Source organism: Marmota marmota, unplaced genomic scaffold (genome assembly GCF_001458135.2).
Source record: "Marmota marmota marmota unplaced genomic scaffold, marMar, whole genome shotgun sequence".
NCBI lineage: Eukaryota > Metazoa > Chordata > Mammalia > Rodentia > Sciuridae > Marmota > Marmota marmota.
The window spans coordinates 6,532,846-6,546,698 of record NW_026000079.1 but is presented as its reverse complement, the minus strand read 5'-3'; the positions used below and the strand labels follow the sequence as shown (position 1 = coordinate 6,546,698).

The 13,853-nt window shown below is 40.8% G+C and overlaps 1 protein-coding gene and 1 pseudogene across 2 annotated transcripts in view; one reads left to right on the top strand and one right to left on the bottom strand.

Moving 5' to 3' along the window:
• Positions 1 to 13,853, bottom strand: part of Ensa (endosulfine alpha) — a 37,678-nt gene that overhangs the window by 5,728 nt on the left and 18,097 nt on the right. The window lies entirely within an intron of this gene.
• LOC107156626 lies at positions 10,307 to 13,215 on the top strand (annotated as a pseudogene).

Genomic DNA, 13,853 nt, shown 5'->3' with positions numbered 1-13,853 from the left:
CCCCCCCCCCCCGGTTATTTTGCCCAGCCAGCCGGGCTGTGGCACATCCCCAGCCCTATTTTGTATTTTATTTAGAGACAAGTTCTCACTGAATTGCTTAGCACCTCGAACTGAGGCTGGCTTTGAATTTGGGATTATCCTGTTTTAGCCTCCCTAGCCATGGGGATTCTAGGTATGCATCACCAAGCCTGGCCCTAGACCATTTTATTTTTATTTTGAGCAGGGTCTCACTAATTTGTTTAGGGCCTCACTAATTTGCTGAAGCTAGCCTCATGTGTCACCATGCCTGGTTCGTTCATATATTATTATGAAATCAAAACAATCCAAAATAATACCTATAGGCTGGGGGCAGTGGTACATAACTGTAATCCTAGCAATTTGAGAGGGTGAGACAGGAGGATATCAAGTTCAAGGAAAGCCTTGACAATAAGACCTGGTCTCAAAATTTAAAAGATATAAAAATAAAAGTGCCTATAGGTATGAAATTTCATGCCAATTTCCCCTGCACTCATGTATTTCCCTCATTCTATAGGATCATGGGCTAAGGGCCTGTTGTTCAAAATATACAGCTGGGCTTTTTGCATCACAATGTTTTTTTCCCCTCTTCAGTACTAAGGATTACACATGCTAGGCAAGTGCCCTACCACTGAGCTATACCCTCAGCCCTTTTTAGTTTTGTTTTGAGTCAGAGTCCCTCTAAATTTCTCAGGCTGGATTTAAACTTGCAATCCTCAGCATCCTGAGTAGTTGAGATTACAGGCATATGCAACTTACAAGTGGCTCAAGGTTTGTATTAGTTGTCAATTTTTGTTTGTTTATTTTGTGGTGCCAGGGATCAAACCTAGGGCTTTGCACATATTAGGCAAGCATTCTACCACTGAGCAACATCCCCAGCTAGTTGTCCGTTTACAGACAGAGGTTTATTTAGGAAAGAAGAACACGTATTCAAGGGAGAATTCAGGCTATCTCAAGAGTGAGAAGCCCCTCGGAGGGTTGGGGTCCAATGTTTATAGAAGGCTGTATCAGGAGCCCGGCTGGAGGTGGATCCAGGGTGGAGCTGCACAGTTTCATGCCACTTTTCCCTGTACTTGTGTATTTCCCTCAGTTTATAAGGGCATGGGTCAAGGGCCTGTTGCTCAACTGTGTTTTCTGCATCTTATTGGCTTATGAATGTTTTAAGATTCAGTATCTCTCTCTTTATCCTAAATCTCTATCTTACTACCTACCTGAAAAGTAGGTTCTTTTGTAAATGCTATCTTCACTTTTATACTCTTGAAATAGATGAGAAGGGTCAAGAGTTGTGGAACTGGTCCTTGGAAATTTGTTTTAGAATTATATCTTCCTTTGGAATTTCATATCTATTATATTTTGGTACCTTACCTGAAACATATAGTTTAAAATTTTATGTGATGCTAGGTGTGGTTATTACATGTATATAAAAAAGGGCTGGGGTGTACATGGACAAATATGGCATAATGCATCCCACTATTATGTATAATTATAATGCACCAACAGAAAAGTTTTTTTTAAAAAAGGGCTCAGGGATAGCTCAGTGGTAGAGTGCTTCCTTGGCATATGTGAGGCCCTGATTTCCATCCCCAGACTGCCAAAGTATAAATAAATAAAGCTAAAATACTATGTATAAAATGTCTTTTCTCATCCTTTTTACACCCTTTCCCATTCCTTATTTGCAGTTTATGTGATCTAGTCATATTTCATAGACAAGTCATAGAGTAGTCATCAAATTGGTTTGAAGGAGACTGACCATGCTCTACTTAGGGATAAAAATAGCCACAGGGGCTGGGGCTGGGGCTGGGGCTGAGCAGTAGAGCATTTGCCTAGCATGTGAAAGGCACTGGGTTCAATCCTCAGCACCACATAAAAATAAATAAATAAAAAATAAAGGTATTGTGTTCAACTACAATAGCCACATTAAGGTCTATAGCCCACTAAAATCCATTGCTTATGACTAGGATAAACTTAATTCTCTATAAAAATTGTACATTGTGGTATGGGGGAACAGCCATGGGTTTTAGAGTCTGTCATTAATCAGTGATTTTAGATAAATTATTTTTTCTGCCAAGCATGGTGGCTCATACCAGTAATCTAAGCTATTTATGAAGCTAAGGTAGGAGGACCTCAAGTTTGAGGTTAGCCTGGGAAACTTAGGAAGGCCCTGTCTCAAAATTTTAAAAAAGGACTGGCGTTGTAGCTCAGTAGTAGAGCATCTCTGGGCTCAAACACTAGTGTGGAGAAAAAGATATTTTCTGAGCTTCATTAAATTTTTATAAAATAGTCTTTTTGTGTGTGTATGTGGTACTAGGGATTTAACTCAGGGGTCTATATCCCCAGCCCTGCTTTTTATTTTATTTTGATTCAGGGTCTCACTAAGTTTCAAAGGCTTTCAAATTGTGATCCTCCTGCCTCAGCTTTCTGAGTCACAAGGATTCCAGATGTGTACTACTATGCCTGGCTTTATAAAATAATATTATCTTTATATTAGAAATGTATTTATTTATTTATTTGGTACTAGGGATTGAACCCAGGGGTGCTTAACCATGAGCCCACCTCCCCAACTTTTGCTGAGGCTGGCTTTGAACTCACAATCCTCCTGACTCTGCCTCCCAAGCTGCTGGGATTACAGGTGTGAGCCACTGTGCCCAGCTGGAAATTTAATTTTTTTTTTTTTTTAGAATTTTTCCTGCAATGGACATAATACTATTTATTTATTTATTTATTTATTTATTTATTTGTGGCGCTGTACCACTGTACCACTGAGCTACAACTGCGGTCCCTGGAAATTTAATTTTTAATACCATAATTATTCTAGCCAGGCACAGTGTTACATGCCTATAATCCCAACAACTCAGGAGGCTGAGACAGGAGAATTTCCAATTCGAAGCCAGCATCGGCTTTAGTGAGGCCCTAAGCAACTTAGTGAGACCTTATCTCAAAAAAAAAAAAAAAAAGGTCTGAGGATGTAGCTCAGCGATTAAGCGCTCCTGGGTTCAATCCCTAGTACCAAAAGGGAAAAAAAAAATTAGATGGCTTTGATTACCACCATGCTTGCCCAAAATACAAGATGTTGTATTTTTGTTTGTTTTTAGAGGGGGTCAGAACCCTCAAAGGGCACACATAAATTCTGCAGTAGGAACAAGCCGCAGCCTGGGGCTTGTACACCAGTGTAGTCAGCCTCTGCGACAAGGGTCTACTGGAAGATGTTAGGAAAAGCCAAAGGCTACAGGGCATGGCAATGCACACCTATAATCCCAGCTGCCAGGAGGGAAGGGCTGAGACAGGAGGAGGTAAAATACACAAGTATCAACATCTATTTCTATGATAAATATGTGATGTTCTCAGACAGCAAATCTGGGCAATTTAAACTCTGTCTCCAAGTTTTAAAAAAGGCTGTTGGGTGGGGAATGTAACTCAGTGGTACAGCGCCCCTGGGTTCAATCTCCAGTACCAAAAAAGAAAAGAAAAATTGGAAAGGTTCAGAGAGCATTCTGCTTCCTTCCTTCATCCTCTGCCATTTTAGCTAGGCAAGGATGATTTTGTGTCCTATATATTTTGTTCCCTGTGGTTTTCATCTCAGATTACATAGAGGACATTCTAAATTGTTTCCCTAAAACAATTTTCCAGCTTAACAGAACAAAGATAAAACAAAGCAACCAGCTTCTTGTACAATTCTGCTCTTCTGTCACTTAAATAGAATAAGGGACCCTCCTACTTTACTACTGTCAGAGAAGTATGGTCAAGATTTCTAAAATGGGAAACGCCTGTAATCCCATTCATTCCAGAGGCCGAGGAGGATTGCAAGTTTGAGGCCAGCCTCAGCAATTTAGTGAGGTTCTAAGTAATTTAGCAAGATCCTGTCTCAAAAAATAAAAAGGAGCTGGGCATAGTGGGGCACACCTGTAATCCCAATGGCTCGGTAGGTTGAGGCAGGAGGATCACAAGTTCAAAGTCGGCCTCAGTAACTCAAGCAAGGTCCTAAGCAACTTAGGGAGCCTGTCTCAAAAAAAAAAAAGAAAGAAAGAAAAAAGAACCAAATTCTTATTAAGCATCTGCTTTGCCAGCCACGACACATATTCCTTTTCACATATCTAGTTTCCTTCTTTCTTTCTTGGGTAGAAGATTGAAGCCAGGTGTGCTCTACCACTGAAGTACATCTCCAACCTTTTGCTTTGAGTCAGGGTATGTGCCAGGTGGGTATTAGGGACAACCCAGGAGCACTTTACCACTGAGTCATAGTCTCCCGAGTCTAGGGACCACAGGTGTGCACCACCATGCATGGCCCACATATCTAATTTCTTTACTTTTTCCGGTACTGAAGAATAAACCCAGGGGCACCTAACCACTGAGTCATATCCCTGATCCCCCATTTTTCTTTAATTATTATTTTTTATTTTGAGACAGGGTCTCACTAAGTTACTTGGAGTCTTACTAAGTTGCTGAGGCTGGCTTTTTAAAAAAAATTTGTTTTTTTTTTTTGGCTATACATAACAGTAGAATCTGTTTCATATATTTATACAAACATGGAATATATCTTATTCTAATTAGGACCCCAGTCTTGTGGATGTACACAATATTGAGATTCACTGTGGTATATTCGTATATATACATATGAAAATTATGTCAGATTTGAGGCTGGGTTTGAACTTGCAATCTTTCTGCCTTAGCCTCCTGAGCCACTTGGATTACAGGTGTGTGCCACCATGCCCAGCTAATGTATCTGATTTCATTTTTAACAAATTCTATATAAAGTTTATTTTGTCTTTATTCCCATATTACTTTTTTTTTTTTTTTTGGTACCGAGGATTGAACTCATGGGCACTTAACCACTGAGGCACATCCCCAGCCTTTTTTTGTATTTTATTTAGAGACATGGTCTCACTGAGTTGCTTAGGGCCTAGCTAAATTGCTGAGTCTGGCTTTGAACTTGTGATCCTCCTGCCTCAGCCTCCTAAGCTGCTGGGATCACGGGTGAGCACCACTGCTCCATTTATAGATGAAGGGACTGAGGCTCAAAAACTTAAATAATTCTGTTCTTAAACTGTGACTTCTGAGGCAAAGGAGATGTTTAATAGTATCATTGGTGGGTGGGAAGTGGCATCTGGGAGTAGGAGTGAGACCATAAAAATGAATAGAAGAAACAGGGAAATAGAAAATTAAGAAGGAGAAAAAAAAAAGGAAGGTCCTGGGAAGAACTGCTGTTACTTCTAACCACTCAACTAAACAACTCTAGATGTGTTTAAATCTCTATAGCAACATCTGTTTTCTGTCTTTCTATGACAACACAGCTTGCATTGTTGTTTAATTTAGGCACTGGTGAGGACGGTGAGGATGAGTGTAGGCTAAGGGAAGTAAGTGGGACCACTGAGTTAAGTACAGAAAATCCCTTGGTATGTCCTCATTTATTGCAGCCCTCAGCACACCCTCAAGGTGGGGAAAGAATTTTTTTTTTATATATATTTTTTAGTTGTAAATGGACCTTTTATTTATTTATATGTGGCGCTGAGGATCCAACCCAGGGCCTCACACATGCCAGGCAACTGCTCTACCACTGAGCCACAACTCCAGCTCTTTTTATTTATTTATTTATTTTTGCAGTGCTAAAGATTGATTGCAGGGCCTCACACATGTCAAAAACTCTCCTATTGAGCACCCCAGTCCAGAAAGGGCTTTAAGGCCCTGATTCATAGCTAAGCTTTGCACATATTTTGTCTTATTTTTACCAGTTATGTAAATTCCTATCCAATTGGGGGATCCCCTTAGTGCAAGAGGGGAAGGGTAGAAGTTTTTGCTTCCCATTTTCACCCAGGTGCCACTTTCGGGGCCACTGAGGGTAGACAAAGGTTGGAGGATCCAATGCAAAGGTGCGGTAGCCCCAGGGGGAAAGGTGGGGAAGAGAAGCCAGGTACAAGGGTTCAGGAATAACAGGCAGTACTATAAGAACCAAATGGGTCCAGGCCTGAGTTAGAAGAGTCAGCTTTAGGTTCTCATTCCAGGGACTTTTTGTTTGTTTTTGTCATATTAGGTATCAAACCCAGGACCTTGGCATATGCTAGGCAAGCACTTTACCACTGACCCACATCTCCAGACCTCCTGGAGATTTTTGATTGCTCCAACAAAGCAACTCATGGGTAGAAGAAGACAGAGATGGTATTAAACATTCTGAAATGCATAGCACAGCCCCCAAAACGAAGAATTACCTGGTTCAGAATGAGAAACCCAGGCAGGGGCACAGGCCTATAATCCCAGTGGCTCTAGAGGTGGAGGCAGGAGGATCCCAAGTTCAAAGCCAGCCTCAGAAACTTACCAGGCTCTGAGGAACTTAGCAAGACACCCCCCCCCAAAAAGGGGGGGCTGGGGATGTGGCTCAGTGGTTAAGTGCCCCTGGGTTCAATCTCTGGTACCAAAAGAAAAAAAAGAAAAAGAAAGAAAGAAAGAGAAACCCTAAATTAAGAACAGACCAGGAGGTCAGGAGGCCTCTCCTTGGTCCACTGTAGAAGCACCAGTGATAAATCAGACAACAGTAAGGGGATACCAGTTGTCTACTTATTTCCCTGGCTCTGAGTTCCTCTCAGACTTCCAAAACAAGTATGAGGGTTTTAACAAAAATAATCTAAACTGGAGTCCAAATTTGCTTTGAAATTGGCTTCTACAAAGGGCCTTGGGTATAAGAAAAGCAAACTGCAGCAGATATGATTTCTAGATCTTGGTTTCACTATTTGTAAAACAAGTACATAGAACTCAATGATCTTTATGTTCCTTTAGTTACAAAACTCTGTACTTTGGGATATTTCTTTTCTTTCTTTTTTTAAGAGATGAGCCCAGGCTGATCTCAAATTCCTAGGCTCAAGGGATCCTCCTGCCTCAACGTTCCAAGTAACTGAGACTCCAGGCTTGTGCAACCATGCCCCTCGTGGATATTTTCTGTAACTAGCTGTACCTAGTATGGGTCAGTGGAAAAGGAAATGACTCAGAAATGCAATAGCAGCAGCTTGAGGATGACTCAGACTTCCCTAATTACACAAAACACTCCAGACACGGACATAAATGTCAAGCCAGGACTCATGATCACTGAATGATACCAGGACTTCCGTTTGTGATTCTGAGTAAGTGGTACAACATGGAGTGATTTTAGTAACAGTAAGTTGCTGTGCCAAAAAAATTCCCCTATAAATCTGCTGATATTTGAATTTCAAACATGAGAGTTTTGTATCTGGTTAAAAATGTAAATACTCTATAAATATTTGATGCTACTAATTGAGTTTGGGACTATACAGCAGGTAACTGGCACTACATCAAGAATGATGCTTGAGCCAGGCAGGGTGGTATATGCCTGTAATCCCAGCAGCTCAGGCGGCTAAGGCAGGAGGATCGCAAGTTCAAAGCCAGCCTCAGCAATTTAGCAAGGCCCTAAGTAACTCAAGTGAGACCCTGTCTCTAAACAAAATACAAAATAGAGGATGTGGCTCAGTGGACAAGTGCTCCTGAGTTCCATTCCTTGTACTGCCCCTACCCCCAATGAATGATGCTTGAGAGCTGGGTGTGGTGGTGCATGCCTGTAATCCCAGCAGCTCGGGAGGCTGAGACAGGAGGATCATGAGTTCAAAGCTATTCTCAGCAAAAGCAAGGTGCTAAGAAACTCAGTGAGGCCCTGTCTCTAAATAAAATACGAAACAGGGCAGGGAATGTGACTCAGTGGTTGAGTGCCCTTGAGTTCAATCCCTAGTACCCAGAAAGAAAGAAAGAAAGAAACAATGGTGTGTGAGCTGGGTGTGGTGGCATGCCCTTGTAATCCCACTGGTTTGGGAGGCTAATACAGGAGGATCACATGTTTGAGGCCAGCCATAGCAACTTAGTGAGACCCTAAGCATCTTAGTGAGACTACCTAAAAAAAAAAGGCTGGGGATGTAGCTCAGAAATAAAGCCCCACCCAGGTTAAATCCCTAGTATATAAAAAAGAAAGAATGATGTTTGTTGGCTGAGAGTGTGGCTCAGTGGCTGAGCACTTGATAAGCATGCACAAGTCCCTGGGCTTCCATTTCCAGCAACAACAAAAAATGAAACCCATCTGTTCTTTAAAAACACTTTTAAAAAAGTCACTGCAGATTGAAGCTTGGGGGTGCTCTACCACTGAGCTATATTCCCAGCCCTCTTTATTTTTTTTTAATTTGTTCTAATTAGTTATATATAACAGCAGAATGCATTTTGGTTCATTGTACACAAATGGAGCACAGCTTTTCATTTCTCTAGTGGTATACAATGTAGAGTTGCACCATACGTACAGTCATACATGTACCTAGGGTAATAGTGTCCTCCTCATTCCACCATCTTTCCTATCCTCATGTCCCCTCCCCCACTTTGCCCAATCAAAGTTCCTTTATTCTTCCCATGCCCCCCATCCTGCCCTCTTTATTTTTTGAGATAGGGTTTTGCTAAGTTGCCCAACTGGCCTTGAACTTGTGATCCTCCTACCTCAGACTTGCAAGTAACTGGGATCACAGACATGTACCACTGAATGCAGAATGATGCTTATTGATGGTATAGTCCAGTTGTTAATATATGGATAATATGAGAAAAGTTCACACATTGTGTGAACCAAATTCTATTCAGTCCAGTATTTTCAATCTAAATATTATAATAAGTTTAATTACCAAGTTCATATTTTATTTTAATCTCTATTACCCATCCATGATAAATGTCTGAAAAGGTTTAAAAAATCTCTTACCTAAATACTAAGTGCCTCTGTCACTAAACTATAGTTCATTTATTATTATTGTTTTCTACTTAACTATCCAGTGCCTCTATCAATAAATTGAAGTTTATTCATTATTATTATTGTTTGTGGTGCCAGGGATTAAATCCAGGGCCTCATATATGCTAGGCAAGTATTCAACCACTGAGTCACACTCCCAGACCTTCATTCTTTTTTATCCCCATATTGGGGATTCAACTCAGGGGTGCTTTACCATTGAGTATATCCCCAGTCCTTTTCATTTTTTATTTTGAGACAGGGTATCTCTATGTTGCTGAGGTCTGTCTTGAACTTGGGATCCTCCTGCCTCAGTCTCCTGAGTTGGTATGTGCCACTATTCCTGGCTACTGTATATTTAACTATAAAAAGAACATTAAAAATTATCACATGACTAATACATGGGAATATGAGACTCCTAGCTGCAATTCATACCAAAATGTTTCTTACCTGAAGAAGTCACCACCACAATGTGGTTATCAGTAGTTAATGCTGTCTCTCTTACTGTCATAATAACACTTGTTTTTTCTTTTGCAGTACTGAGGATCAAATCTAGTGCCTTGCACATGGTAGGCAAGTGTATCACTGAGCTACATCCCCAGCCCAAGAAGACATTTTAACCTCTTATAGAGAAAGCCATCCCTTGGCTGATAATGTGAGCATTTGGCTCATGTAGAAGTTTCCCAAAAGGAGAGTGACAGTCTATGTTCTCTCATTAAAGGTTTTATTTTCCTGCTTATTTATCCATTGCTGCTGCCATCCAGACCCTGTTTAAAGAAGTCAAACTTTTTTATTTTTCTTCTTTACTTGGTACTGGGGATTGAACCTGGGATGCTTTACCACTGAGCTACATCCCAAACCCCCCCACTCCATCCCACTTTTTTTGAGATAGTGTCAAGTAGCTGAGGCTGCCTTCTAACTTTAAATCATTCTGCCTCCACCTCCTAAGTCAATGGGATGATACATGTGTGCCACGGTGATTAGCAAAGTCTTTATATTTTTTGAATGTTTACATATTAATCTGAACTATAAAGTTAGTGAACAATTCATTCCTCCCATAAATATTTATTGATCACTTATGTGCCAAACACCATTCTTTCTTTCCTTTTCTTCCTTTCTATCCCTTTCTCTCTCTCTCTCTCTCTCTCTCTCTCTTTCTTTCTTGCATATGCCATGCAAGTACTCTACCATCAAGTGACATCTCCACTTTCTTTTGAAAAATTTGAGACAAGTCTTATCAAGTTGTCAAGGCTGGCCTCTAACTTGCAATCATCCTTCCTCAGCCTTCTGAGTAGCTAGGATTCCAGGTTTGCACCACCATACCTGGCCAAACACCATTCCTCTTGTTGCTGACAATGCCACTGTGCCTGGCCCAAATTCCCATTTTTGATGCTGGGAATTTATCAATAAATACGACAAAGTTCTTATTCTAATGAAATGTTCATTCTTGGAAGAAAGTAATGAAGAAGAAAACAATGATTGTTTACCATATAACTGCAGCAGAAAGTGAAGGGGATAGGATGATTTGATAGCATAATCAGAATGGCATCTCCAAGGAAGCGTAGAGTCCTGAAAATGGTGAAGAGGCATGAATCTAGGGGAAGCACATTACAGGTAAAGGGAACACAAAATGTAAAGGCAGTATAAAGAACAAGTTCACTTTATCTATCTATCTATTTATTTATATGAGGGATTGAACTCAGGGACACTCGACCACTGAGTCAGGGTCTTATTGAGTTGCTTAGGACCTCACTTTTGCTGAGGCTCGTTTTGAACTCATGATCCTACTGCCTCAGCCTCCCAAGCTGCTGGGATGACAGGCATGCACTACCGCATCTGGATAAGTTTCATTATATTTAAAGAGCAAGTGTGTTTTGAGCATAATGTGGCTATAGAGAAAGGAAATACAAAAAGAGCAGGGACCAAAGCACAAAAGATCTTACAGGCCATGCAAAGGAATTTTTTTTCCCCAATATTTATTTATTTATTTATTTTTGTGTGTGTGGTTGGACATTTATTTATTTATTTTTACATGGTATTGAGAATTGAACCCAGTGCCTTGCACATGCTAAGCAAGTGCTCTACCACTGAGCTACAACCCTAGCCCCAGAAATTTGGCTTTATTTTGATTTTATCCCAATAGACAGCCATCAGAAGGTGTTTTGTTATTGTTGTTTGGTGGTTTTTGTGGTACTGGGGATGGAATCTAGGGCCTTGAGCACACTAAAGCAAGTACTCTACCACCATTAAGTCTTTTTTTTTTTTTTAATATTATTTTTTAGGTGTAGATGGACACAATACAATGCCTTTATTTTTATGTGGTGCTGAGAATGGAACCCGGGTCCCGCCCGTGCTAGGTGAGCGGTGGAGCGCTCCACCACTGAGCCACAATCCCAGCCCCCCACCTTTTTTTTTAATCTGTTATCTATCATCTATCTAATTTATTTATTTGCTGTACTGGGGACTGAACTTAGGAGTACTCTTCTATTCAGCTATATCCACAGCTACTCCCCAGATACCTTTTATTTATTTATTTGGAACTGGGGGTTGAATGGACTTTGTGAATACAAAGCAGATGCTTTGCCACTGAGTTACATCCCAGACCTCTCCCTCACTTTTTTTTTTTTGCATTGCTGGCAATGCAAAATTGGACTTGTACATGCTAGGTAAGCACTCTGCCACTAACTATATCTCTAGACTTTTTATGTTGTTGTTGGTTAATAGTGGGGATTAAACCCAGGGGTGCTTTACCACTGAGCTATATCCCCAGTTCTTTTTGTTTTTTTTGAGACAGGATCTAAATTTGCTTAAGAATTCGCTAATTTGCTGAGGCTGGCCTCCAAACTTTAATCTCCCTGCCTCAGCCTCCTGAATCACTGGAATTATAGGTGTGTGCCATAACACCCAGCTCTCCCCCAGCCTTTTTTTATTTTTTAGACAGACTCTTGCTAAATTGCCCAGGTTGGCCTTAAATTTGCAATCTTCCCAAGTAGCTGGGATGGCAGTGTACAACACCACACATGGCTCACTGGCAGGTTTTGATCAGGGAGTGATGTGATCTGATATATATTTATTTAACTATTATTATTATTATTGTGGTACCAGGGAATTAAGCCCAGAGCAAGTCTACTGCTGAGCTACATCTCAGCCCTTTTTATTCTTTGAGATAGGGTCTTGATAAATTGCTGATGTTGGCCTGGAAACTGCTGGCTGTCTTTGAACTTGGAGTTCTCCTGCCTCAGCCTCCCAACTCACTAGGATTATAGGCATGTGCCACCACATCCAGGTTGATATGTTTTAAAAAGTACACTGTCTATGCTTAGATAATAAACTATGCTGATGCAAGAAGAAGCCGGTTAGGAGGCAACTACAGCAATTCAAGTGAGAGATAGGTAGCAATAAACAGTTCATGTTTGAGATTAAGGTTTAAATATAGAAATAAAAAAGAAGTCTTTAGTTAGACATGACAGCACACTCCTATAACCCCAGTGACTCGGGAGACTGGGGCAAGAGGATCTCAAATTCTAGGCCAGCCTCAGCTACTTAATGAGACTCTGTCTCAAAATAAAAAATAAAAAGGATGGGGATATAGCTCAGTGATGAAGTGCTCCAGTATTCAATCCCCAATACAAAAAAAAAAAAAAAGGAAGGAAGAAAGGAAGGAGTCCATTTCTGGAAAAACTAGATATAGGGTAATGACACTGATAGAGATGAGGAAGACTGAAATAAATCAATTTGTTCAAGAAATCGTACTCACACAGGGTGTGGTGGCACACACCTGTAATCCCAGAGACTCAGGAGACTGAAGTGGGAGAAGTTTATGTTCAAGGCCAGCCTCAGCAACTCAGGGAGACCCTCAGCAATTTCCTGGAGAGTATATCCCCACTGTTTTTTGACAACTATTCTGCCAATGTTATGGTAGATGGGAAACCAGTGAATCTGGGCTTATGGGATACAGCTGGACAAGAAGATTATGACAGATTGCGTCCCCTCTCCTATCCACAAACAGATGTTTTCATCATTTGAAAATGTCTGTGCAAAGTGGTATCCGGAAGTGCGACACCATTGTCCCAACACTCCTATCATCCTAGTGGGAACTAAACTTGATCTTAGGGATGATAAAGACACAATTGAGGAACTGAAGGAGAAGAAGCTGACTCCCATCACCTATCCACAAGGGTTAGTCATGGCTAAGGAGATTGGTGCTGTAAAATACCTGGAGTGTTCAGCACTCCCACAGCGAGGCCTCAAGACTGTTTGATGAAGCTATCCGAGCAGTTCTCTGCCCACCTCCTGTCAAGAAGAGGAAGAGAAAATGCCTGCTGCTGTAAATGTCCAAGTCCCTCGTTCTTGATCCTGCCCCTTGGAACCTTTGTATGCTTTGCTCAATAACAGTGGAGCCTTCGCACTCAATGCCAAGTTTTTGTTACAGATTAATTTTTCCATAAAACTACTTTGAACCAATCAGTAATTTTAAGGGTTTTAGTGTATGAGTTCAAACTCACATTCTATTAAAATTTAGCCCTAAAGTGAAAACAAAAACAAAAAGATAAAAACAACAGAAGAGCTGGAGATGTAGCTCAGTGGTAGAGTGCCCCTGGGTTCAATCTTAATACTACATACATAAGAAAGGATACTTTGGGGCTGGGGATGTGGCTCAAGTGGTAGCGCGCTTGCCTGGCATGCGTGCGGCCCGGGTTCGATCCTCAGCACCACATACAAACAAAGATGTTGTGTCCGCCGAAAACTAAGAAATAAATATTAAAAAAAAAAAAAAAAGAAAGGATACTTCATAGTGGGACAGGGAGAGGGAGCATGGGGTTATTAATGATGGTGGAATGTAATGATCATTATTATCCAAAGTACAGGTATGAAGACATGAATTGTGTGTGAATATACTGAGTATACAACAAAGAGATATGAAAAATTGTGCTCTAAATGTGTAATAAGAATTGTAATGCATTCCACTTTCATATATAAATTAAAAAAAAAAAAAGAATGAAAGGAGGGCTGGGGATGTGGCTCAAGCAGTAGCGCGCTCACCTGGCATACTTGCAGCCTGGGTTCGATCCTCAGCACCACATACAAA